General features: G+C 43.0%; 1 protein-coding gene across 6 annotated transcripts in view; it reads right to left on the reverse strand.

Moving 5' to 3' along the window:
- ITGB6 (integrin subunit beta 6) overlaps window positions 1–23,736 on the reverse strand; it is a 132,562-nt gene extending 108,826 nt beyond the window's left edge. For 5 of the 6 annotated variants that reach the window (XM_045033857.1, XM_045033856.1, XM_023259382.2 and 2 more), the window contains exon 1: window positions 23,463–23,736. The gene's annotated coding sequence lies outside the window, so the exon portion shown is untranslated. The remainder of the gene's footprint in view (window positions 1–23,462) is intronic. The other variant, XM_023259379.2, reaches the window with a different exon arrangement.
- Window positions 23,737–24,723: the final 987 nt, after the last annotated feature.

A 24,723-nucleotide genomic window follows, 5' to 3' on the forward strand; every position in this document is an offset into this window, starting at 1 on the left:
AAGTCATATGATTTTTGTCTTTCTCTAATTTCACTTAGCATGATACCCTCTAGTTCCATCCATGTAGTTGCAAATGGCAAGATTTCATTCTTTTTCATTGTTGAGTAATACTCCATTGTGTGTGTGTGTGTTTGTGTATATATATATATATATATATATATATATATACACCACATCTTCTTTACCCATTCATCCAACGATGGACATTTGGGCTTTTTCCATACGTTGGCTATTGTTGATAGTGCTGCTATAAACATTGGGGTGCATGTGTCCCTTTGAAACGGCACACTTGTATCCCTTGGATAAATACCTAGTAGTTCAATGGCTGGGTCATAGGATAGCTCTATTTTTAATTTTTTGAGGAACCTCCATACTGTTTTCCAGACTGGCTGCACCAGCTTGCATTCCCACCACCTATTTCTTTTTACTTCTTTCGAATGTGGCTCCTAGAAAATTTTCAGTTGCATAAGTGACTCTTATTTATGGCTTGCATGATATTTCCATTGTACAGAGCTACTCTACCTACCCCCTGCCCTTCCACTGGTGTTCCCTGGCCTCTCAGCCTCTCAGTGGACTCTGAGATCCTCCTCTCTGGAGAGCAGTGATCTGCTGACCTACTTCATGCCAGGGTGCTCAGGATCTCTCTCTCTGCAGAAAATCTATTCTCAGAAAAGGTACTGAAAATGGAAGTTAATGCAGCTTGGATTGAGAGAGATATTAGAGTGAGGGTCAAAATTTCAAGTGCCTAGAGGGATCAGGTGAATACCATAAAGGAGACTAGGTATGGATAGCAATAGGGAGTCATGGCGACCATGGCAAACTGAAGCTCACCTGCTTGATCCAAAGGGGACAGACACCACCCAGCTCTAGCTAATTATTGCCATATTAGAATTTGAGCCCAGTGTAGCCAGATCTTTTGATTTTTCAAGAGCAACCAGAACTCTACATTCTTATGTGATGTCTTCTGAGTTTTAAGAATTTTCAATGACATAAAAGCTTTTAATTATTATAAAGGGCCTATAAGGTCTGCCTTAGGGCTTTATTTGGCCCACTTGGCCTCAGTTTGTATCTTTTTATTTAGCTATAAGTAAGGCCCACCTGATGAGATGTGTGGCAAATTGGATAGGTAATGCTTATGACATTGGCTTTGCCTCTTGATATTTGTAGAGCTGGAAGAGTCTTCTCCCTTTATAGATGAGATACTGAGGCTGAGAGAGGACAAGTGGCTTATCCACAGTCTCACTGTCACCCGTTCAGAATAAGAATATCAGGTTACTGATTCTTTGTCCACTGATCCTTTAAAACAACAGACAATGTCTTCTGTCTGCCCCAAGGTTTGCCTCTGAGAAAGAATCTTGATGAGCTGAAACACTCTGCCAGGTGTGTAAGTAAGTCTTAAAGCAGAAGATGCTGTACCCATACTGGTCTCTGTTGGCTAGGGGAATAGCACCAATGGGTAATACCCTTTGTGAGCCTCGCTCACACATCATAGCTTTTACTCTCCAGGATACACACTAATTGTTTACCCAGAGTGAATTGAATCCCCAGACAATCCCGGTGGAGAAAAATAATCACAATGCTGAATAATCCTGCTATTTATGGGCAAGGATACGTTCTAGACACCTGAGTCAGGCCCCGCAGGGAGAAAAGTTCTTGATTCTGCAATTGACACAGAAAGATCTCCATCAAGGTCATACTTGAAATGTCTTTGCCCTCTTCCCAATTTTAAAGTGTGAACGACCTAAATTGACCAGTAGGAAAAATGTAGATATAAACTTAGCATTCCCTCAAACCAGCATTTGTTCTTTCTGGCCTCTCCTTTTGCAAATACATTTTTTATGGCACTTAAGACTTAAACCGCCTGCTTGTGTTATTGATAATGGTTCCAAAACAAATATCAGAGTCTGAATAATTTCAACTCTTCTTGCTTAAAACCGGGTACTTTCCCGAGTGAGGTAGAAGGATCAAGCTTTTCCAAATGATCCAGGTTATGATAACATTGCAGAGTTAACTTTTTGGAAATTTATAATACCATGGTTTCTAGGGTTTTCAAGTCTTAAGAGCAATTTCATTTCTACTCTGCTGTTTGTTCCAGTCAACAGTCTAATGAAATTGGAAGAACAGATTTATTGTCCACCTTTTAGAGATGAGGAAACAGAGTCCTAGGGGACTGACTCCATGACTCACCTACATAATGACAGCACCTGGTCCTCATAGACGTTTCTTTCTATTATAAACTGAAGCAGTGAGGATGTAAGAATTCCTTAGCTCCTATTTCTAAGAAGAGTGAAACCCCATCAGAACACAGTAATTTATTACCTTGCCTTAGATATTCTGTGGACAAAAAGGAAGTGTAAACCTTCATATTCACATTGATCCTATGTTCTAACCTAAGGCATAAAGATTATTTATGACATTAATTTAAAAATCAAATCAAACAAGCAAGAACGAGCAAACAAATAATTCCAAGAGTATTGAATTTGCCACAATTCCTGATATCCCTGAATGACATGGGGACATTTTCTCTTTCTTTATGGGTATCTAGACAAGAGACCACCTTCTTCCAAATAGGTGGTCTTGACAGGCTCTTTCTCGTTGACTTCTTTTCTATTTTAAGGAAGACAAGGGTATAGAGAGAGGACAGTGTTTGATAAAGGGGTACATAGCCAGCAAAAGGGAAGGTGAAATGGCAAAGACCAAAGAAAAGTTGGGAGAGGGGAAGAATGGAGGATGTAAATTGAAATCCAGATTGAAATCCAGACTTTCAGCTTCCCTTGAGGAGTTCAAAGATCCTTTTCAACATCTTCAAGTGCTTTTCTCAAGCATGGTCTCCCAAGATACATAACAACACCCTTTGTAATTCAATTTATATTTTGTTATTTGATATTAGTAATCCAACAGTATTCTACAGTTTTTCATCTTGAACTTATAGTATGTCAATTGCATTATTCTTTTTTTTATTTTAATTTTTTTTTTGAGAGAGAGAGAGAGAGAGAGACAGAGAGAGAGAGAGAGAGCGCGCGCGCGTGCATAAATGGGGGAGGGGCAGAGAGAGAGAGGGAGACACAGAATCCGAAGCAGGCTCCAGGCTCCAAGCTGTCAGCAAAGAGCCCGATGTGGGGCTCAAACTCACGAACTGTGAGATCATGACCTGAGCTGAAGCTGGCCACCCAACCAACTGAGCCACTCAGGCGCCCCTCAGTTGCATTATTCTTAAATGAGCTTTTTAGCCCAGTCTGAGAAGCTCTCCCCTTTATCATGCAGATTCTATAAGACAATATGTTCTAAGTTCCATCAGTTGAATTAAAAATGAGTTGTAACGGTGCAATCTGTCAGTTGGGGGCTGTCTATAAGTACAATGACACCACGGGAATGAGTTGTAGATATAGGTTATGCATCTTAGAGTTGCTTCAAGAAACTGGAAAAGACAACTAGCACACAATGTTTTACCAAATACACTCATCACTGCACCCCAGTGCTTAGCTCAGTACTGGCCAGTGGGAGTTTCAGGGTAAATATTTGTCAAAAGAAGTCTCACATCTTCATGTGAACTAACATATGCCTCCTTTAGCATATGTTTTTGTATTTTTACCAAATCAAGGGATAGAATAATTATTTTCAGATAACCACATGGCCCACAATAAATGTGCTTTGCTGCTTTAAAAAATATATGTAGCAAGTCTTCTGCACTGTTATTTAACTGGCCCTAAGTCCTGTGATAGTTCCCACTCAAGGAAACAGTCCATCATTCATTCCAAAATTCTCTGTGAAAGATCCAGTGTGCCAAGCTGTATTGTAGGCCTTGGGGAGAGGAAATAGACAGAAACCCCTGCTCTCATAGAGCTTATGTCCTGAAGATGAGGACAGAGACAATAAACACTATTTAAAAAGTAAAATGTACAGTTCATTAGGTAGTTAACAGTGCTAAGGAAGAAAGAGAACAAAACAGGGAAGGGAACTAGCAATTGTCAAGAAGGTGGACTAGCTACAGAAACCCTCACTGGGAGGCGGCATTTGAGTGAAGACCCAAAGGCAGTGAAGGATCCACCACATGGATATCTGAAGTGGAGCATTTAAGGCAGAAAAAGCAACAAGTGCACAGAGCCTGAGTGAGGCAGGAGCATTTCTGATGTGCTCAAGGAACATGGCGGAGGTCAGTGAGGCTGGCAGGGTGAGGGGGAAATTGTTCTTGATAAAGCCCAGGAGGTAACATCTAATACAGGTCTTACGTGGAGAGAAGGAAAAGGCATCTATTCCAACTCTGATACTATTCTCCCATCAAGTAGAAACTCCTTTTCAGCTTTTCTCATCTCCATGCAGACCACCCATCTGGAGAAAATCATCCCCCAACACAAATCCCAAAGATGGCCATCTCTTTGACTTAGATTACGCTTTTTCTTACTGGTTGCACACAATATAAGGCATCCATGGACTTCATCAACTCTGCTCCATTTCCATCCCCCTTATCACAGCCTAAGACCCCAGGGTCTTTTCTCTGGGTTAGTGGTTAAGCCCTGGGCTCTTGTTCTGCCTCCAGGGTCTATAGCTTGTTACCATCCTGCACACCTGGCCCAGCCACTTCCCTAATGCTAAGAGTTCTGAGGGTCCTATGGGGTCTCTGGGACAGGAAAGAGAAAGAAGGAGGTAATGGTCGGGTCTCTGGACTCTCACTCCCACTTCGGCCAGAGCTTCCCTGGTTTATCAGAATTAAGTATGATGCCTCTATGTGAGATTTCCTTCTTCTTCTCAAATTGGAAAACCACTCACCTAAAACAACAGCTCATATCATGTTGTTCTGTCACTCTCTTGCTCCAAAACCTTCAACACTACTTTGCCAATAAAATAAAGCCCAAGCTCCCACTATGCCTCGAATAAAATACAAAGTTCTTACAGTGGCCCATGAGGCATAGTGCAGCCTGGCCTCTCATGGCCTCTCTGACTTCCTTCCCTCCTGTCTCCTCGTCATGCAGCCCGCTCCAGCTGCTCCTGAGGCTGGCTCCAGAACGCTCCATGTATACGCCGCCACCTCAGACTTCGGGCTGAACTTTCCTTCTGCTGGGGACATAATTCTTCTGCATGTTTGCTTGGCCAACTCCTCATTTCATTCAGGAACTCAGTCAGGTGTCATTCCCTTTTAGTCACCCTCGGCCACCTCATCTAAAATAGCACCCCATTTACTCTCTATTTTCCCAACCCTGCTTTATTTTGCTTTATGTCATCTATTACTACCTGATGTATTACATGTTTGCTTGTTTACTGTTTCTGTCTATGCCCAGAACTGCAAGCTATATGAGGCTAGGAACTTTGGGGATGCCTGGGTGGCTAAGTTGGTTAAGCATCCAATTTCGGCTCAGGTCATGATCTCATAGGTCATGATCTCATGGTTCATGAGTTCGAGTCCCACATCGGGCTCTGTGCTGTCAACATTAAGCCCACTTCTGATCCTCTGTCTCCCCCCTCTCTTTCTCTCTCTCTCAAAAATAAGAAACACTAAAAAAAAAAAAAAAAAGAATCAGAGCTTCATTTTGTCACTGTCCTATCCTTAAGCATTTAGTATAGTGCCTGGCCCATAGTAGGTACTCACTAAATATTCGTTGCAGAATGAATGCATGAAGCATGTAAGCATGGCCTTCAAGGCTTTTCACAGTCATTTGGCCAATACTCTCCAGCCTGAACTTATGGCTCTCCCTGCCCTGTCCCCACCCTACCCCCAACCAAACTAGTGTTGACCTGACCCCAGCCAGTATTGTTTCATTTTTGTTCAAGGGGCCCCTACGCCTGAAATGTCTTTCCTGTCATCTTCACCTGACATAATATGCAATTTTCAAGACTCAGCCTTTCCCCAGAACCCTGCCTGGAACATGTTTCCCTCCCTGGTCCCTAGAACTCTTTATTCTCTGGTCTTCCCATAGAATCGCTCTCCCTGCCTGCCTGCCTCCATTTGTGAGCGTGCTGGCACTCCTGGCTATGCAGGGCATTCTGTGTCTAGGACAGTGTGTAGGGGTATATATGTGCTCAATAAAAAAAATTGATTTCAGAACTAGGAGAAAGCACTGAGTGGTGGCTAACACAGTCTTTTTGTCCTCCTTGCTTTTATTTTTACTTGGACTGAGCTGCAGTCTGCCTTATCTTTGGGTGCTAACTCACAGAAATGTAACTTTTGTCTCTCCTGGATAGGTTTTGTCTTCCCAGCCTGACTTTTTCTGGTGCTTCTATTCTCCACTGTGCCCACCAGCACTTTTCGTACATCCCTGCCTTCAATGTTTATAGCTACAGAGGCTCGTCGACTTGTATCCAAATTATTTTTCACCTGATCCTAAGCCAGCACGTCCCAAAGGGTGTCCTGGTGACACCAGTTCTGGGAGGAGTGGAGGGGGAAAGACTTCCACCTGGAGTATGTTCAACATGTTAAATGTTCTGTGAAGTCTTGCAGTTAAAAATACCTAGGTAGCATCATTAAGCCAAAGAATCACATATTTCTTTAATTAGTGAACTATTTTTTTTCCCACAAAGCACCTATTAATGCCTTGAAAAATTATAATTCTGCAGTGCATAATTGTATGATGTTATCCTGGATGATGTCAGTGTGCAAGAGTATTTGTGAGATAAATTAAGGAATAAACAAACAGCAGATGGTGTTGCAACTCATGCATGTGCATAAAAGGAATAATAATCAGTAGCATAATAACACAGTATAACAGTCAGCCTATGTCGATGGTCCTTGCATACCTGGCACCACTCTAGAATAATCCTCACAAAAACTCCTACGAGGAAAGCGCTATCACCATCAGACCCATTTTACAGATGGGGAGATAAGATGCAGAGAGGTTAAGGGACCTACTAAGTCACACAGCTATTAAGTGGCAGATGAGGGCTACAAGACTAGGGGTCTGTCTCCATGGGCCCTGCTTTAAGTCACCCCACTCTAGTCAGGCATGGCACATGGGCCTCTCTATAATGCGGGTTTATATGAAACTTTTCTAAGAGGAGGAGAGGAGGACTCGTTTTGTACCTACTGTGCATCAAGCACTTTATCTTCATCTCATTTAATGTTCTCAGTAACCTTATGAAGGAGGAATTATGATTGACATCTCCAATCACCCGGTTACTGAGCTGTTCATCTCCCCACTGCCTTTCCGTTCCCGATGGTGCTCAAAAATGGCACCAGGACCTAATGTGCTCTCCTAACCACTTGTTAGGTCTTCCTTATGGCAACTCCTTTACATAAATTCCTTCCAGAAGCCTGGGGATGGGCTGAAGGAGAAGGTCTCTCCTGGGAATGGGTTGTAAGCTGAGGAAACAGCCTTGTATATTTGGAGAAAAGGCAGCAGCATCTACCAAGGGCACCCATACATCCAGGTAGCTTTTCTTTCCTTTCACTAACAAGCCTGTCGGGCCAGAAATAAAAGCATAAAAGGGTCTGTTGGCCAATACAGGTGAGATCTGTGGATGATCAAAGGCTCAGTGAGGAAGAGAGGAGGGCTTGCTGGCTGCTACAGCTGCACTCTGAGAAAGGGGCCCACTGAACACTGGTTCAAGTCTTTCTCAGAGCTGCAGCAAGCATCCGCACCCCAAACCACACATATCGGCATCGAATGGAGTGTGGTACAAGGATGAAGTGAGCACCATTTTTCTCTCTCCAAAGGATAACGATGGCAGAGTCCAGATTAATCAAACCAAGTCTGAGAGGAAAGTATCTCTGGGTCTGTGTCCTCAGCACCGAGGCTGCGGGAGGAACCCAAGTGGAACCCAAGTGGCCAGTGCAAAAAATAATTGGACAGGAGCATGACTCATCTGGGCATTTGCATCCCTCAGGTGAGCCCCTCAAGAGCAAGTGGAACAGGGACACCTGGGCTTCACTCTTGGCTGATGAAACCTCATCCAAATTGGTTAGATATTTTTCAGCCAAATAAATGTTAAGTTTATTGAGATTCTTGGGTAAATAACTGGCCGGGAAGATAGAGGAGACACTTGCAGGCAAGAGTAAGATGATTGTGGGAACCTGGAAAGTTCTACCGCAGGTTGCCAGGTGGGTAGCTCCGACGTCCTTAGCTCTGGAGCTCCACGACTCCTGAGTGAGCCCCTCCGGACAAACCATGGGGAGATTCAGTCTCATTTAGGAAGAGATCTGAAGCTGTGGATGCCTCTCAGCTAAACTGGGCAAGCCCCCACCCACAGCTTCCTGAAGTAAAGGAAACCCACGTGGCATGGTGCTGGAGATGTTCTAGGTCCACCACAAACGGCTGTGCCTTGCAAAACCCTGGGGGGCAATCTTTAAATCCTATTCCCTGTGGATTCCTATACTGATGAAGACCATCTTAGGGCAGATGGCAGTCAAAAGTCCAAAGGAAGGTGACATTTTTTTCTTATTCATAAAAGAGTCTTTTGTGGACTCACTCGGTACAGCCTGAACCCTGAGCTGCTCACAGGTTCTGAGTCTTGCCTTCTCTTCCTGCTTCTTCCTCCTCCAGTGAGGAGGAAAGGTGTGGTCATGTTCTTGGTCAGGGAGAGAGCCCTGTGACAGGAAGGGCCTATTCCTGGTTAGGAAGGGATCTGGCTTGTATGAAGGCTAACAGACCTCCGACTGCCTTCTCTTTGACTCTTCTGGTTTGTTTCATTTTCACACTGCTTTCTCTTATATCTTTTCAACAGAGACTTACAAACATCAGGATAGCATATTCCTTTAAAAGCTAATTTAAAAGGTGCCACTTTTAAATCTGCAAAGAATAAAGGTTTTTCCTGCTCTTTCCCAGCAGCTGTGCTCCTGGGCCAACGTGTTTAAGGTGCAGTAGCAGAACCCAAAGCCAGCCTTTCCCTGAAGCTGGGCTGAGGAAAAATCCCCAGGGCTCCTGGAAAGGAAGTGAGGTCATGGTGAGGTCATCCCACCACATCACGAAGGGGAATTCTTGAGAATCGGTACCTTCGGGGGAAGAGAGAGTTTTCAACCTTAAGGTTGCCAATATCCAGAAAAACCACCCCGAACATCCCTCTCTTTACCCCAAGCTTTTGTCTTTTCTTTTCCTTCTTTTCTTCTTCTTCTTCTTCTCCTTTTTGTTTTTTGTTTTTTGGGTGTTTTTTTTTTTTTTTCTTTCCTCTGCACTGTGAAGCCTGGATGCCCCAGATGCCTGGGCAAAATGTTTTATTCCTTCTTGGCTCTGTGCCGTTCCTGGCTGTCCCTGCCCCAGGCCAAGGCAGCTGCAGGTGACTCAGTGTCTGAGTCTAGTTCCTGCAGATTCTAGGCTGAGTTTGTTTCTTTAGGAAAACTCCAGCACTGCCCTCGACTTGCCTTAAATCAAAGCTTTCTTTGAGATCCGGGACTGCCTCTTTCTACCATTATTCCTAGCACTTAGCACAATGCCTGGCACTCAGAAAATATTTGTTGAGTGAACTGAATAAATAAATGAACGAATGAAAAAATGAATGAATGAATGGTGTGTTTTACATGGATTCATGTATATGATGTGTATCAGTCAGGGTTCTCCAGAGAAATGGAACCAATAAGAGATATTTTATATAGATATATATTTTAAGGAATTGACTTATACAATTGTGGGGGCTGACAAATCCAAAATCCATAGGACAGGCCAACAGCCTGGAAACTCAAGAGGCAAGAGCTGATGCTGCAGTCTTCTTCTTTTTGAGGGAAAGAGAGAAAGAGCGAGCACACATGTGTGCACGCACATGAGTCGGGGAGGGACAAAGAGAGAAAGAGAAAGAATCTTAAGCAGGTTCCATGCCCAGCATGGAGCCCGACACCACAGTCTCATGACTGTGAGATCATGACTTGAGCTGAAATCAAGAGTCAGACGCTTAAACAACTGAGCCAGCCAGGTGCCCCAATACTGCAGTCTACAGTCAGAATTTCTTCTTCAGGAAACCTCAGATTTTGCTCTTAGGGACTTCAACTGACTGGATGAGGCCCACCCATATTATTATTATTATTATTATTATTATTATTAACATTGATTTATCTTTGAGAGAGAGAGAGAGAGAGAAAGACAGAGTATGAGTGGGGGAGGGGCAAAGAGAGAGGGAGACACAGAATCCAAAGCAGACTCCGGGCTCTGAGCTGTCAGCACAGAGCCCCATGCAGGGCTCGAACTCACAAGCTGTGATATCATGACCTGAGCCGAAGTCAGATGCTTAACCGACTGAGCCGCCCGGGCACTCCGCCTACCCATATTATTAAGAATAATCTCTTTAATTTAAAGTCAACTGATTGTAGATGATAATCACATCTACCAAATACCTCCACAGCAACGCCTAGATTAATGTTTGATTAAAAACTGGGTGGCATAGCGTAACCAAGCAACACAAAAAACTAACCATCGTATCTCGTGTCAAGTTATGTCCATAGAAACAATTACTATCACCACCACAGAAACCTGTCACCGAACAAATACTAATTAATAAAAATCCAGGAAAATAGAGTTAAAAACCTGTACCCCAGTTCCAGAGAGGTGCTGGCAGCCCCAAGGTGCTTAAAACACAGTCAGTGCCCTCAAGGCGATAACTTGCCAGTAGGAGAGAGAGTCCAGTAGGCAGATAGTTACAAACAAGTAATAAATGCTACAACCAAGATGTAGCTAAAACTTGCTTACTGCTATTTAGAATTGGTAACCTCTAAGTGGTCAGAATGACTGGTAACCTGAGAGAGGGTCTCATGTCTGCCAAGCTAATATTACAACCTTAGCTGCCCCACAGGGAGAGTTTCAAATACCTTAAATAAATGGGCTGTGAAATGGCCACGGGGTCTTAATGCCAGCAAATGTCAAAACACCCAAGGCAATCTGGGTATTTGGGGAGCGGCCTGCCAGGCAGCCACCCTCGTTTTGCTGCCCACAGCTTTTCCTGAATGCCAATCACATACCCCTGGCCCTGCTCAGTTTTGGAATAAATTCCCCCAAGAAATTAATTGATGTCTGGGAGGGCAGGTGTGAGAGGTGACTCTGTCTGCTGCCTCACCTATGGCAAATGAGGCCCCGAGCTGACTTTAGCAACAGTTGCATTTCTGGAAGAGCTGCTCTGCATCCCGTTTGCCTCTCCTCGGTGTTGGAGCAGATGAAAGGCATCTCTTTACTTCAAGAGTGCTGATGACTTCTATAATGTGCATGTTCTTTTTTCCCAACAATATCTGTTGTCAAAGTAAAGGCTGGGCTCAATATGTTTAGCTGCAAATGCATTGCTAACACCAAGATGGGGTTGTCTGATTTACCTCCTGTCCCCTGCATGGAAACAGTAAGATCATACAGTTAAGTGCCAGTACATTCTCAGGCCAGTCCATGTGGTCAAATCCAATGGCAAGACTCCCAAATGGAGGTGGCCCTGTGTTAAATCTGCCACTGAGTCTTGCAGAAGCACAGAGGCAGGACAGGAGTGGATCTCACGGGTACAGAAAAAGTAGCAGCGATCCTACAATGCCATGTTAAGGTGTCAGTATCTGGCAGGTCAGAAAAGTATTCAAAGACTGCAACCTAAAGTATAGGAAGAGTCTGAGAGGAAAGCCTCAGCCCTCACTTGGTTCTCTCTGGAGGGTGGGATGGGAAGGGGCACGGAGGAGCCCTCGTTTTTTACTTTGTACACTTTCATGTTGCTTGAATTGGATACAAAGGATAATATATGACTTTTGCATTAAAACATTAAAAGCTAAAGTTGTTGTTGTTGTTGTTTAAATAGAATTGATTGTTTCACCCTGACACAACAGCAGCAGCAGGGATGGCAATGCAATGCTAGAGTCTACCAACTGACCCTGACAGGGAATACCCTTGACCTCACTAAACACACGCTTTGTAAGAGCAGATTCTCCATGACTTTGATCTTATATTGCTCGATGTGGATTTTAAAGGCACTACCTATCCAGGGCAATCCATTCAGAATAGTGCCAGCCCCCGGGGGTTCCTGGGTAAGGAAGCCCCAGGGCCCTGCCTGAGCCTGAGGGGTGGCGGATGGAGTGGTCATCCAAGTGTGTATTTGCCAACCCAGACGGAGCTTGGGACTGACACGCAGTTTAATTATCATGCGGAGCTGCTGCTGGAGGCGGCTGGAGGGAGCTGGCATCTGCTTTTGCAGAGCACAATTTCTGCAAATAATTAACCACCAGAACTCTTGATTCTCTCTAATTAATGAAGAGGAAGGCTGGAATCTTCAAAGTCCACGGATGTCATGCTGCCATTGTGTCAGGATTGATCTCCTTTGTTCTAAACCGAAGAGCATGCCTCTGCTGCCTCTCCTAATTCTTTATAAATTGAATTTTTCTATTACTAGTTGTGACAGCTAAGTAACATGACTTCAGAAATTCACCCGCAGTTCATGCCAGTATTAGAAGCCTGAATAATAATAATTTTTTAAAAAGAATCATAATGGAACAAGCTTTCTGTCTCTGACCGAGAATTAATCATAGTGAGGAGACACCTCCTGAAAGGAGGGTCGTTAATTAGCTCTAATGGATCTCGCTGGGTGGAGTCTGAATTACTGGGAAACTGCAAACAGGAAAAGAGGAGATTCTTCCCTTTCTCTGTTCATCTCTATGTGAGTCTGGGCTGGAAGATGGTGGGATTTTGTTTCCAGAGGGACAGGGAGTCATGAGGGAGACTCAGACGAGTTCAGTTCAGTGGGGGATACAGTTAGCCTGGAAGCCTGCCAACTCTGAACATCTTTGAGGAAAAGCGGTGGAGGTGGTTATTTTCAGTGCAAAGGGTCTATCTCTGTGACCTAGACTAAGCATATAATGAAACCATACAGAACGGGATCTTATTTAAGTATGTCAGATCACTCTCCTCCAAAGACTCCAAGGATCCCATTTCCCTAAAGAAAAACAAAGCTTATACATCAGCCTACAGAGTCCTACATACCTGATCACTGTTCCTCTACGACCTCATTTCCTCTACTTTCTTTCTTACCCACTCTGTCGTAGGCATACTGTCTTCCTTGCTGTTCTACTCACACTCCGCTCATGCTCCTACCTCGGACCTTTGCACTGGCCATTCTCTCTGTCTATAGCACCGCTTTCCATACTCATTTGGCTCCCATCTCTTCCTTTAAGACTTTACTGACCTCTCACCAGTTAATGAGGCCAACATTGACCACCTCGTGTAAAATGAACCCTCTCACCCCCAGCACTGCCTGTTCTTCTTGCCCTGCTATATGTTTCTCTCCTACCTCCTAAGATACCATGTAATTTCCTTATTTACTGTATTTGTTGTTGAATATTTGCCTCCTCCACCTCCCCCTAAAATATAAGCTCCACAAGATCAGGGATTGTTGTCTGTTTTGCTCATTGATGTATTACCAGCACCTAGAACTGTGCCAGCTCAATAACTATTTGCACAGTGAGTGAATCAGTCATCACACTTCACAATGCTTGCTAGTATGTGTGAAGCCTGCATGTGCCCATCCAAAACGATTGCTCAAACATCTTATAAAGGCTGGGTTATGAGCTGTTCCTTTTTCCTTCTTAAGTGTCGAGATGAAGTGCTGTTGTTTCTTCTGGTTGCCAAATGTTAATAATTCAAGCATAGCCGTGTGATCAGAGTTAAATATTACTTGAGCTGTTTCTTTTTTTCCCAGGGACTTCTGATAGAGAACACTAGTGTGGGACTGGCCAAGAATGATGCTTTTAAAAAAGGGGGTTGACTTTTGTCCCCGGGGTCTGTGTTCTTCCTCTTTAAGTCCATAGAGAGTCCTCTCTAAGACTTTAGAGACATGGTGCAGCAGAAGTCATGGCAGGGTGAAATGTGTCCGTGGTGTAATTTCACAGTGACCCTATGGGAGGAGGCATTCATAGGCACCCAAAGAAGAGGCATATCTGCTGAGGATATGGGGTCAGGGCCAGAGCAGAGAGCTGTAGGCAGGGAGCAGCAGTGAATTTTACATCTGTGGATTGTTGCCCTATCTATGGATTATTTCCAAATCCCCTTGCACCCTTCCCACTCATGCTTCCCAACAATGGGGCTATAATAGATTCCTGCTCTTAGATTCTTTCCATTAAAGAATATCTGCTGAGTCCTGCTTGTATCTGGAACTTACTGCGGATTAGGTAAATCTGGAGGAGTTGCAGGGTAGACTGATCGGGGAAGTGGATAGATCCAACCTTCCATGCTCTACTTAATTTATGCCTATCCATCCAGTCCTTAGTTCAGAGGGGCTGATGTCAGAGGAAAACATGTGTGCATTCAGTTAACAAGCCACCTGGTACTAGGCTAGGTGTTGAGTCGTGAAACATAGGTTGTAACCCTGATTCTGCAGCTGCTGGTTGAGTGACTTTGGCCATTCATCATCCTGTACCATGGTTTCTAATTGGGCCTTCTTAATACTTTACAAAATTCTTTCTCATGTATTCCTCTGAATAACTCTTTTTTTAATTTTAGGGATAAAGAAGGAAAGGCCCAGAAGGGTCATTGCATTTGCCAAGGTCACACTGTTATTAAGAGGTAGGAGTAAAAAAATCTTAAAATAGGGCTACCATATGATCCAGCAATCCCACTTCTGGGTGTTTATCCAAAGGAAATGAAAATAGAATATCAAAAAGACACCGGCACTCCCATGTTCATTGCAGCACTATTCACGATAGCTGAGATGTGGAAACAACCTGTCTATCAAAAGATGAATGGATAAAGAAGATGTGAGATACATATACACACACAATAGAATATTATTCAACCATGAGGAAAAGGAAAATCCTGCCATTGACAACAACATAGATGAACCTTGAGGACATTATGCTAAGTGAGATACATCAGACAGAGAAAAGCAAGTGCAGAATGGTTATCATTCAAATGTGGAATCTTTAGAAACAACAAAAGTCAAAGTCATAGAAACAGAACGTAGAAAAGTAGTTACCAGGAGTTGGAAGCTTTTGGAAAGAGAGAGAGAAAGAAAGAAAGAAAGAAAGAAAGAAAGAAAGAAAGAAAGAAAGAGAAAGAAAGAAAGAAAGGGAGGAAGGAAGGAAGGAAGGAAGGAAGGAAGGAAGGAAGGAAGGCATAAGAAAAGCAAAGAAAAGACATAGGACCAGGACCTAAGCTCTCGCTGAAAATCCATAAGGCCCTTCAGGTCAGAACAACATGCACCCTGTTTTCCTCTTGGAGCTACAAATGAAACTTCTTATGAGTAAAAAGGGATTTTACCAATCCAAAATGGATTATTATTAATGTGGCCTCCCAATTTAGAGGATGTTCAGAGGTCAGAGCTGAGAACCCGGAACTACTGGTTTTTTTTTAGATATTTAAATTCTAATTCCAAGGCTGACATTTAGAGCATCTCTTCAAAGCCAAGTTTGGCACAGTGCTCTGGTTCTAAATAGCAAAATTGACCTTCCCTCTTAGACTCATATTCTAAATTATTCTGAAGATTCTTCCTCCTAGACTGCTCCTGACAACCAACCTGAAGCAGCCTCCAGGACACTCCCGCTGATTTACAACTGCAATCTTGCTAAAAGGAATGGAAAAAAGCCAGGGCGAGTTTCTGTTAGACAGAATGACTGGCATGAAATACTAACATCGCTACAACTTGGCTTACAACAGACTGGCTGACTGAGTGACGGCCCTCCCTTTCTTACTTCACCGAAACAGGTCATTTGTTAGGAAACTAAGGGAGCCTTGTTCCTCAGCCTCCACCCGCAAAAGATGAAGGGAGAAGGCTGCTGACCATGTTCCTTAGAGTGTGCCTGCATGTGGTGCTCAAACGTCAACACTGGGCCAGCAAGCCTTTTCTTGTGACGTTCCATGTCAGTGGTTTGTCTTTGATGAGTGTCTGTGACTGCTGTGTGCAGAGCCCTTCTGTTTCCTGTCTTTATAGAAGGAATAAAGACTGGGCAGGATTCAAGCAGTAAGCTCCAGCTGTCCCTGCTTAACATACAATGATTAGATGTGAATCGGCCATTCGGGTTTGACAAAATATTTATCTAAATGAGGGAGGGGTGTCTTTTTCCCTAATCCTTGTTTTCTCCCGGGAACTTGACCCCATGCTATCAATTAGTCAATCAAATACTTGACCACTCCCCTTATCTCATTTTACACAAAGCAAAGGGTGCAGCAAGAAGTAAAACCTTACAAATTATTAAAGACCTAGCTTGGAAATTATGGTGAATATTTATTCATCAAGAGTGGAAAACTCAAATGACTACAGGAGCCAGGTGGACAACATGAAGGAATGAGTGAATGAAGCTGTTTCATAATAGCATCTTAAGGTATTTTTTTTTTCAACGTTTATTTATTTTTGGGACAGAGAGAGACAGAGCATGAACGGGGGAGGGGCAGAGAGAGAGGGAGACACAGAATCAGAAGCAGTCTCCAGGCTCTGAGCCATCAGCCCAGAGCCTGACACGGGGCTCGAACTCCGGGACCGCGAGATGGTGACCTGGCTGAAGTCGGACGCTTAACCGACTGCGCCACCCAGGCGCCCCTTAAGGTATTTTTTTGACACAGATACATTTTCCTTGTATGTTTTTTTTTTTTCAACGTTTTTTTTTTAATTTATTTTTGGGGCAGAGAGAGACAGAGCATGAAGGGGGGAGGGGCAGAGAGAGAGGGAGACACAGAATCCGAAACAGGCTCCAGGCTCTGAGCCATCAGCCCAGAGCCCGACGTGGGGCTCGAACTCATGGACCGCGAGATAGTGACCTGGCTGAAGTCGGACGCTTAACCGACTGCGCCACCCAGGCGCCCCTTTTTTCCTTGTATGTTTAATTAACAGGGATATTCTTTTCTCGATGAAGTCACAGCCCTATTCATCCATATTTAGTTTTTACCTTTTTCTTAAAGAGATGAAGGTATCTTCTTCAACTCTACTATAAGACAATAGGGTATGTGCCAATTCAAATGGCAACCAACAGCGGAGTCCAGTGTTAAAAGACAGTTGGAAATGCTACATGCAGTGGTGGGGCTGTGTCTGGTCACAGAGCCTGGGGAGTTATCAGCAGAGAGCAGCTTCTTACTAAGTACCACGTTGCCTTACTGCTGAGTTAAGATGGGGCCCAGAATATATCTTCAAATTCTTCTAAGACATCATTCTTCCCTCAACAGGTCATGGAGTATGTCACCATAGATTTCTTTAAGACTGTCTTGTCCTTCTGTTTCCCCCAAATGGATGGGAGGCTCCTCCTGGAGGCTGAGGTTTCCCCCTTTCAGCCCCTCGTAAGGGTGGTCTGAGCTCTTTGTACATGGCTGCTGGGCAATGGCTAATTCCATGTCATCACTGGGCTCCTCATGACAGAGAACACACTCCTTGTGCTGTGGATTATGCACAGTCGTGCACCAATGCATGAGTTTTGATTCTCAAGGAAAGCAAAGGGATCTCCAAAGTGACATCTAGACTTCATTCAGGTAATTTGGAAAAAGCCTCTGTGGTAGATTGCAAAATGGCCATAAATACCTTTCTTGTGTGCTGACCACTTTGCCACTCCTCCCATCAAGAAGTCCAGTTGATGCTGGGTTTGACTATGTAACTTGCTTTGACCGTTGAAATATTAGCAAACATAATATAGGTAAAGACTTGAAATACAGGTAAAGACTTGCTTACCAGCTCCTACTGCACTGGATCCATGAGAGCACCATAAAAACAAGCTCAAAACCCCAGCAGACATCTGTTCACCACAGGTCATGTGAGTGAGGCTCATCCTAGACCAACCATCTGGCCCAGATGAGACTTGAAGAAGAACCAAACAGCTGAGCCCAGCCCAGCCCAAATTTCCAACATCCAGAAATGTGAACTAACAAATGATCCTTATTTAAAAAAAGAAAATGTGCCTTGCTTTCTAATCCAACTGAAGAACAGATTCTGCCCACTGCCATCAATTTACTCCACGCTGAGGTAATGATAACTACACAGCTACATGAAGAAAGTATTTGTGAGATCACAGAGTCTCCATGCAACAATACCATACCAGTTCCCTCCTCCTACATGCCAAGTCAGCCCTCTGACTATTCCAATGCCTCTGATAACAAGAGTGACCCTTGAAGGCAGCCGCTTTCATTTTAAGTCCGTTTTGACTCTTAGAAATGTCTTTTTTACATTGATCCAAAGTGTCTCTCCTGGGACTTCAACCCATTGGTTCTGGCTGCAATACAAGGCAAGCAGCACAAGTCTATCTCTATATATGAAAGTTCTTCACATTCTTGAAGATAATGACTGCAGCATACCTAAGACCACATGACCTAAACTTCTCTTGTTCCCTTGACAACCTTTTATAGGACATGATTCCAAGTTTCTTGACCACCCTATTTGCTGTGCTCCACATGGGCCCCAGTGTGTGTTCCCCATGTGGTGCCCCAAACCAAACATGGCTCTCTGCTGTGGTCTGACCCCAACACAGTAAAACAGATGTGACTCACTTCCTCACCACAGATGGCACCTGGATTTTCAGGTGGCCTAAGATCACGTTGATTGGAGCAGGCCCATAATGAACTCCGTTGACTAAAAATCCTAAGAATTTTCATTCAGACTGCTGCAAAATTATGTCTTTCACATCCTAGAATTAGATTTAGGCCACACCCCCAATATTCAATATTTAACAGCTTCTGTGGTTTTAAAATACATTCCCAAAGTTTGTGAATACTCCTCCCTTCAAGGTGTGAAGCCTAATTCCCCTCCTTGTGTACAGGTGGACCCAATGACTTGTTTCTAATAAATAGAATAAAGTGGAAGTGATGGTGTGTGAGTTTAAAAACTAGGTCCTAAAAGGCATTGTGACTTTCTTCTTCTCTCAGCTTGTTCTTTCTGGAGGAAGTTTGCACCATGTCCTGAGGATGTGCATGCAGCCTATAGACAGGTTTTACTTGGTGAGGAACTGGAGTCCCCTGCCCACAGCCATGCAAGTGAGCCAGATTCAAAGAAGATCCTCCGCCCCAGTCAAGCCTTCAGATCACTGCAGCCCTGACCACATTCTGACTGAAATTATAGGAGAAACCCTGAGTCAGAAACACCCAGCTAAGACACATCTGGATTTGTGAACTAAAGAAACTATAAGATGATAAATACTTGTTGTTTTAAGCCACTTAGTTTTGGTGTGATTTGCTATGTAGCAAGAGATAATGAATATATCTTGATTCTGTGGTTGGATAGCTTTCTTACCCATCCATGCTGTTCACACAAGGAGTAAGCATGCCTTTTCTATGTGTATCAAAACCTCCAATTGATACAAGTTATAGGTATGACAGAGCCCTTGGAGATACCACTAGAAGCCTCTTTAAGATCAGCACTCTACACAACATCCTTAGATATGGTACTTTAGCCAGTTCTTAATACACCCTGATGTAAGACAGAGACAACACCAGGCTTTGGTGGGAAGACTTGAATAGAACCTTGATGAATTATAAGAATTCAGACCGGTCAGAGGGACGGCAGGTGCACACAGACAGATTTCCTATATACAAGTCATATTCAAGGGTCAATAGAGAAATAGCTAGACTGTAAGTTCTTGAGGAGAAGGACAGTGTTTGTCTTGTTTACTGATCCTATCTCAGGTCTGGGACATGAAGAAAGGCTCAGTAACTTTTTAAAAAATGAGATAATAATAAAATGGAGAGCTTTATAGATGAAGAGTAAAAGAAGGTTAGATATGGAGACTCGTCTGATATGAGAAGAACTTCATGGTCAAAACACTTTTCTAGGAGTCAACTTTTCAGCAGTGAGGATTGACGTCTGCTTGAGCTTTGAGCAGAACTTAAGCAGTATTGACACTTGGTGTGACAAGGAGGTACAGAAAAGATTGTGGGTCATGAACTGTGACTCCCAAATGTGACCTTGGGTAGGTAGAGATTAGTTAAACCTTGGCAGTCTCTTGAAGAAATATTTGTCTTGGAGAAAACTTCATGAGGGGAAATGATTCACCTAGAAAGGCAAAGGTAAGAACCATGCTGGTAATTGACCTCGAAGTGAAGGTTACCAAGTTAAGCCTAGATGTAAGCTGGGAATTTGAATGGATGAGCAGAGCATATAGGGATGTAAGTAAGAGAAGAGACAGCCTCGAGGCATACAATATGTATGAACCATCCATGGTGTCTGTCTCAATTTTATTTTATTTTTAATTTTTTTTGTTTATTTTTGAGAGTGAGAGAGACAGAGTGTGAGCAGGCAAGAGACAGAGAGAGAGGGAGATACAGAATCCAAAGCAGGCTCCAGGTTCTGAGCTGTCAGCACAGAACTCGACGCGAGGCTTGAACCCACGGACCACAAAATCATGACCTGAGCCGAAGTCGGACGCTTAACCAACTGAGCCATCCGGGTGCCCCCATTTCAATTTTAACAGCTCCTTTGGTTCCAAAGTCTTCCAGAATTGGACTGTGCTTATTGGGTGGCATGCCCCTGCCTCAGCACATCCTTGCTCTTGACTCTTTTCCTTTGACCTAATTCTCTGGTCCCCAGTATTTTTCTAGTTCATCTCTTGGCAAAAGCATGAGCTTTCCTGAAGTTCAGATATGGGTCCTTAGAGTACAACCCAGCATAAGACCTGGTAAATCGAGTTCTGTTTAGCAAAGGGCATAGGTTAAAAAAATAAATAAATAAAAGGACTTGAATTAAAATACACTTTCTTGGATGTGACTGGCTGATTTCTTTGTGAGATTTATTAATACAACAAAATTTATTTATTGCTTTAAGTATCGCTATAGATATTGAGAACACAAAAATCAATAATATAAGATTTTTACATTAAGAACCTCACAGCCTAGTTGGAGAGTCTAAAATCTGTGTGTGTGTGTGCACGCGCACTTCCTAGTGATACAAGAACTAAGAGTCAACAATCGCCTATGGAGCATCATAGATGGAAGGACTAACTACACATGTGTATGTATTTGAGCCACAAGGCAAGTTTTGGAAGAGTGTCAGGGAAATCCCCATCAAAAGGATGATGCTCCAACTGAATCTTGATGGAAGAAATATAGAAGATCACTAGGTAGGTAAGATTGCTAGACAGATCTGGAGACATGGGCAAGCATGGCGGGTTTGAGGGAGCGGGTATATTGATATGATGAAGGGAGAGATAGAAAGATGGCCTGAAGGGAATGATAAGAGATGAGCCTGGGAAAGTAGTCTGGAAAATGTCAGTCTAGAGAGTTTGGGATTTATCTTGTAGCCGATGAGGAACCAAGGAAGGGTTTTAAACAGAAGAGTTATGCATTCTGATGTAATTTTGAAATATAACTCATGGTGGAATGTTGGTGAATTGGAGGCAGGAGATTGGCTGGGAGGTTATTACTTCAATCTAGGCAAAAGTGGATGAAATGTAATGGCAGTGGACATGGAAGAGGAGAGATCTATAGGGATCTGAATGGACAAGGCCTGGCAGAGATTAGAGGCTGGTAGATGACGGTAGAGAAGAAGGAAGCTAAATAAGCCTGAGGGTTTCCTGCTCAGGCACTTGGTTGAAGTAATTTGATGTAGCCCTGGTGAGCTTTGTGTTGTTAAACAAAGATCAGTAAAGGTCAGTTTTAATATTATACTTTGACATACCTGTGAACTCCCCGTGGGGGTCTGAAAACAGGTAGGATATTGTAAAGGTGCAAAGAGGCCAGTGTATAAAGCAGATTATGGTTCAGAACGGTTAAGTATGAAAGTAACTGCCAGCAGCATGAAGGGCAATCAAGGGCCTTCTTGTGGAAATTCCGACTCAGAATAGCTCTCTGGGCTAGACTGGCTGGACTGGCAAAGCCCATGCACTCCAGCAACGTATGGGTGCCATCGCTGTAGCAGGCTTGGGAGATCCCCAGATGACCTTGGCCTATAGTTAGCTCTCACAGTCAGCTGTGGCTGGTTTCCAAAGTAGCAGCAACGGCAGCTGACAGCTTTGGAAGTGTATTTTCTTCTCTGTTAAAGAAAAAGTGTCCATTAGCAATACATTTCCCAAGAAGCTACTCTTCCTGGTTTGACTGAGGGCTTCTGTGGTAGAAAATATGCCAGTGTTTCCAGAAGGCTATTTAAAAAAAAAAATTAATCACTTTTCTCTTGAGACAAAATACCTTGAACCTCTTGAGTGACTTAGAAGAATCAAAACGTAAGTTCTATCCTTGGAAAACATGTCAAACGCCTTCTTGAATGCCTTAGTTCATTAGAGAATCTTTTCCCCTTTTGCCTATCACAGTAAAAGTGAATCAGAATGTAAGGTTTCAAAGGCAGAGAAGGAATCTAAAGCCTAACAGATTAAAGTCAATGCTTACTTTGGGGAGCTGAAGTTGGAATACAAGAATCTAAGTTTGAGACTCTTCGATAAAAAATTCTTGCAATCACTTAGTGTTCATGTCGAAACATCTGGTGGCAACTTTGCTTTAGTGTATGGTAACTGGGGAAAATATTGAGAGATTGCAGTAACGTTTTTTGTTTGTGTGTGAATTGAGCCTTAATTCATGTACTTCATCCAGAAAACACTAGAGGGAGTAAGTCAGATAGAGGAAAAAGGCTACCTCGGAAGGAACAGCAGTGTAGAGGAGGCTGAGGAGGAAAGCATTTCTGCATTTCCCTAAGGCACAGAATTTTACTTAGGTAGACACTAATCTTTACATTGTGACCAAGTGACTTTATATTTGAAAGCCGGTGCTAAAAAACTTTAATTATGATCTGCTGAGCCTGTTCAGAATCCAAAACAGTCAAGGAAAACCATTACTCTCTGACTAGAACCTGTATCCTGTCCATTTTAGGCATTTTGAGAGTGAATATGATAGAACTCTGTGAGTCTTTAATTTTAGAGGACACATTCTTTGGATGAATAACCTTTCACAGATATTGAATTTTTTTTTATAGCACTGGTAGTAATACTTCCAGTGCTCGAAGTGAATAGTAATGATACCAGGCATTTTCAGACACTTGTAGGAATAAAATGAGCTCTTTGTAAATATCCTCGATGGGAAGCCTTCCCCTCTTAGTTTTTTCCATAGTTTTCATGAATTAGGTCTACCTTAAAACATCATTTTACGATCTAGTAACACTGAGGTTAACTGGCCCAATGTCATGCACATGTCAATGAGAACTGATAATGATTCTTCTTGTTTAAATTCCCAGTTCCTCAGTTCCTTTGTGACTCTTTGAAAATGCCAAAAGACCTAGTGAAGGCTAGAGTCAAATCGCCTACTTAAAAAAAAAAAAAACAACTGACAATCACTATAATCAGAAACAGTATCTTAAAAAGCTGTTTAAGAGACTATTCAACTGAATTTTAAATATTTTCCTGAATGATGAACTAATAATTCCATGAAATACTGTCCTTACAACCATAGCAGATTTTTGAAGAAGAGTTGTTAAAAGCATGTGTGAATTCAGATGTAAGAAAAATCACAATAAAGCATGCTAAATTAATGAGGATCTTCCCTCCTACAAACCATGGGGGTCAGCCTCACCTGGATGTTAATATCCAAAGAGAAGTAACATTATGAACTTCCTAAGGCAGAGGCTGTCGGAAAGGATCAATTACACTGACAAGGAAAACTCAGCTCCCAAGTTTGGGTTTGAGTTTGTTAGTCATGCATTATACTACTTACCTCTCAGGGCAGACCTTTAATTTCAGAAAGTGCTGAGATGCATTACTGCACCCGTTATCAAGTCTTTGGCAGAAATACCATTTATCCTTGTTGTGGTAATGAACAGATTTATAACATTCTGGTGTCACCATTCCTGAAAAAGCACGCTCATTTGAATATTTCTTCCACAAACATAGTGAAATATTTCATGAAGGCACATTGGTGTAGACTACTATGGAGAGATATTGCTGGTGAATGACAGAATGTCTGGTTGATTTACATGAAACCCCAAGTGCTCGTATGAGAAGAGGTTAGGTTTAGATTGACGAGCAAATGTGTAACCAGACTTCTGGCTGACAAATGGCAGAACTATGCCAGCGCATTAGCTGCTCTGGAGAGAGACCAAAAGTAAGGCAGGGGGATCAAGTTCGTTCCATAAAGGACATTCAAACCTAATGGATGGCAGGAGGGCTGGGGCAGGAAGCGCTTGCAGATTTTAATGCCCCAAAATAGTAGTGGGCAAGTTTAGAGTTGAACTGGCATCCAAGCCAATGATCAAACTCTTATCAAACTTTTCTGTATCATGTGTGTTGTTTATATTTACATTTCTTCAGAAGGATCCTGGTGTTTTCAAGTTAAGTCTATTTTATTGGCAGCTCTGGCTTAAAGTCACTAGCCTCTAAAAATGGCTTGTTTGGATAAACTAGAAAAAGAAAATAAAAACTGATGAGATTAGTATTAAAAATGGTGCCAAACAGTAAATGATCCAGATTGGATTGGATTTGTTCCAGTCGTGCACAGCTGAGACGAGACATCCATACAGCTTTTGAGAAGAAGGGTGAAGTGTTTGGACCACACTCTTCTTCTGAGGCTGAGGCCAACAGTGTAGGGCTTTGGGTCTGCCTTCAAGGAAGTCCTGTGATAGTAACGAGAGATGCTGTCCATTGAGCTGCTGTGGCGTGCAGCTCAAGCACTTGAGATGCATTACCTCACTTAATTCTTACCAGCACACTGTGGAGTGGGTGTATGGTCCTGCTTTAGAGATTTGTTGACTTGTCCAAGGTCACACACGAGTGACAGGATTGAAACTCCAGTCTGACTCCAAAGCAATTTCCATCGGGCAATTTCCAAAGCATTGCCTCTTGAGCATCTGACCAACAGTCCTGGAGGAGGTCTGGCGGCTTTCAAGCCATGTGGTATTTGAGTACGATGGAAGAGCTGCAGAGAGCCAGAAGACCCGGGTCTGAATCCTGACTCTACCACTTACTTGGTGTTTGAGCTC

This window comes from Felis catus, chromosome C1 (assembly GCF_018350175.1).
Source record: "Felis catus isolate Fca126 chromosome C1, F.catus_Fca126_mat1.0, whole genome shotgun sequence".
NCBI lineage: Eukaryota > Metazoa > Chordata > Mammalia > Carnivora > Felidae > Felis > Felis catus.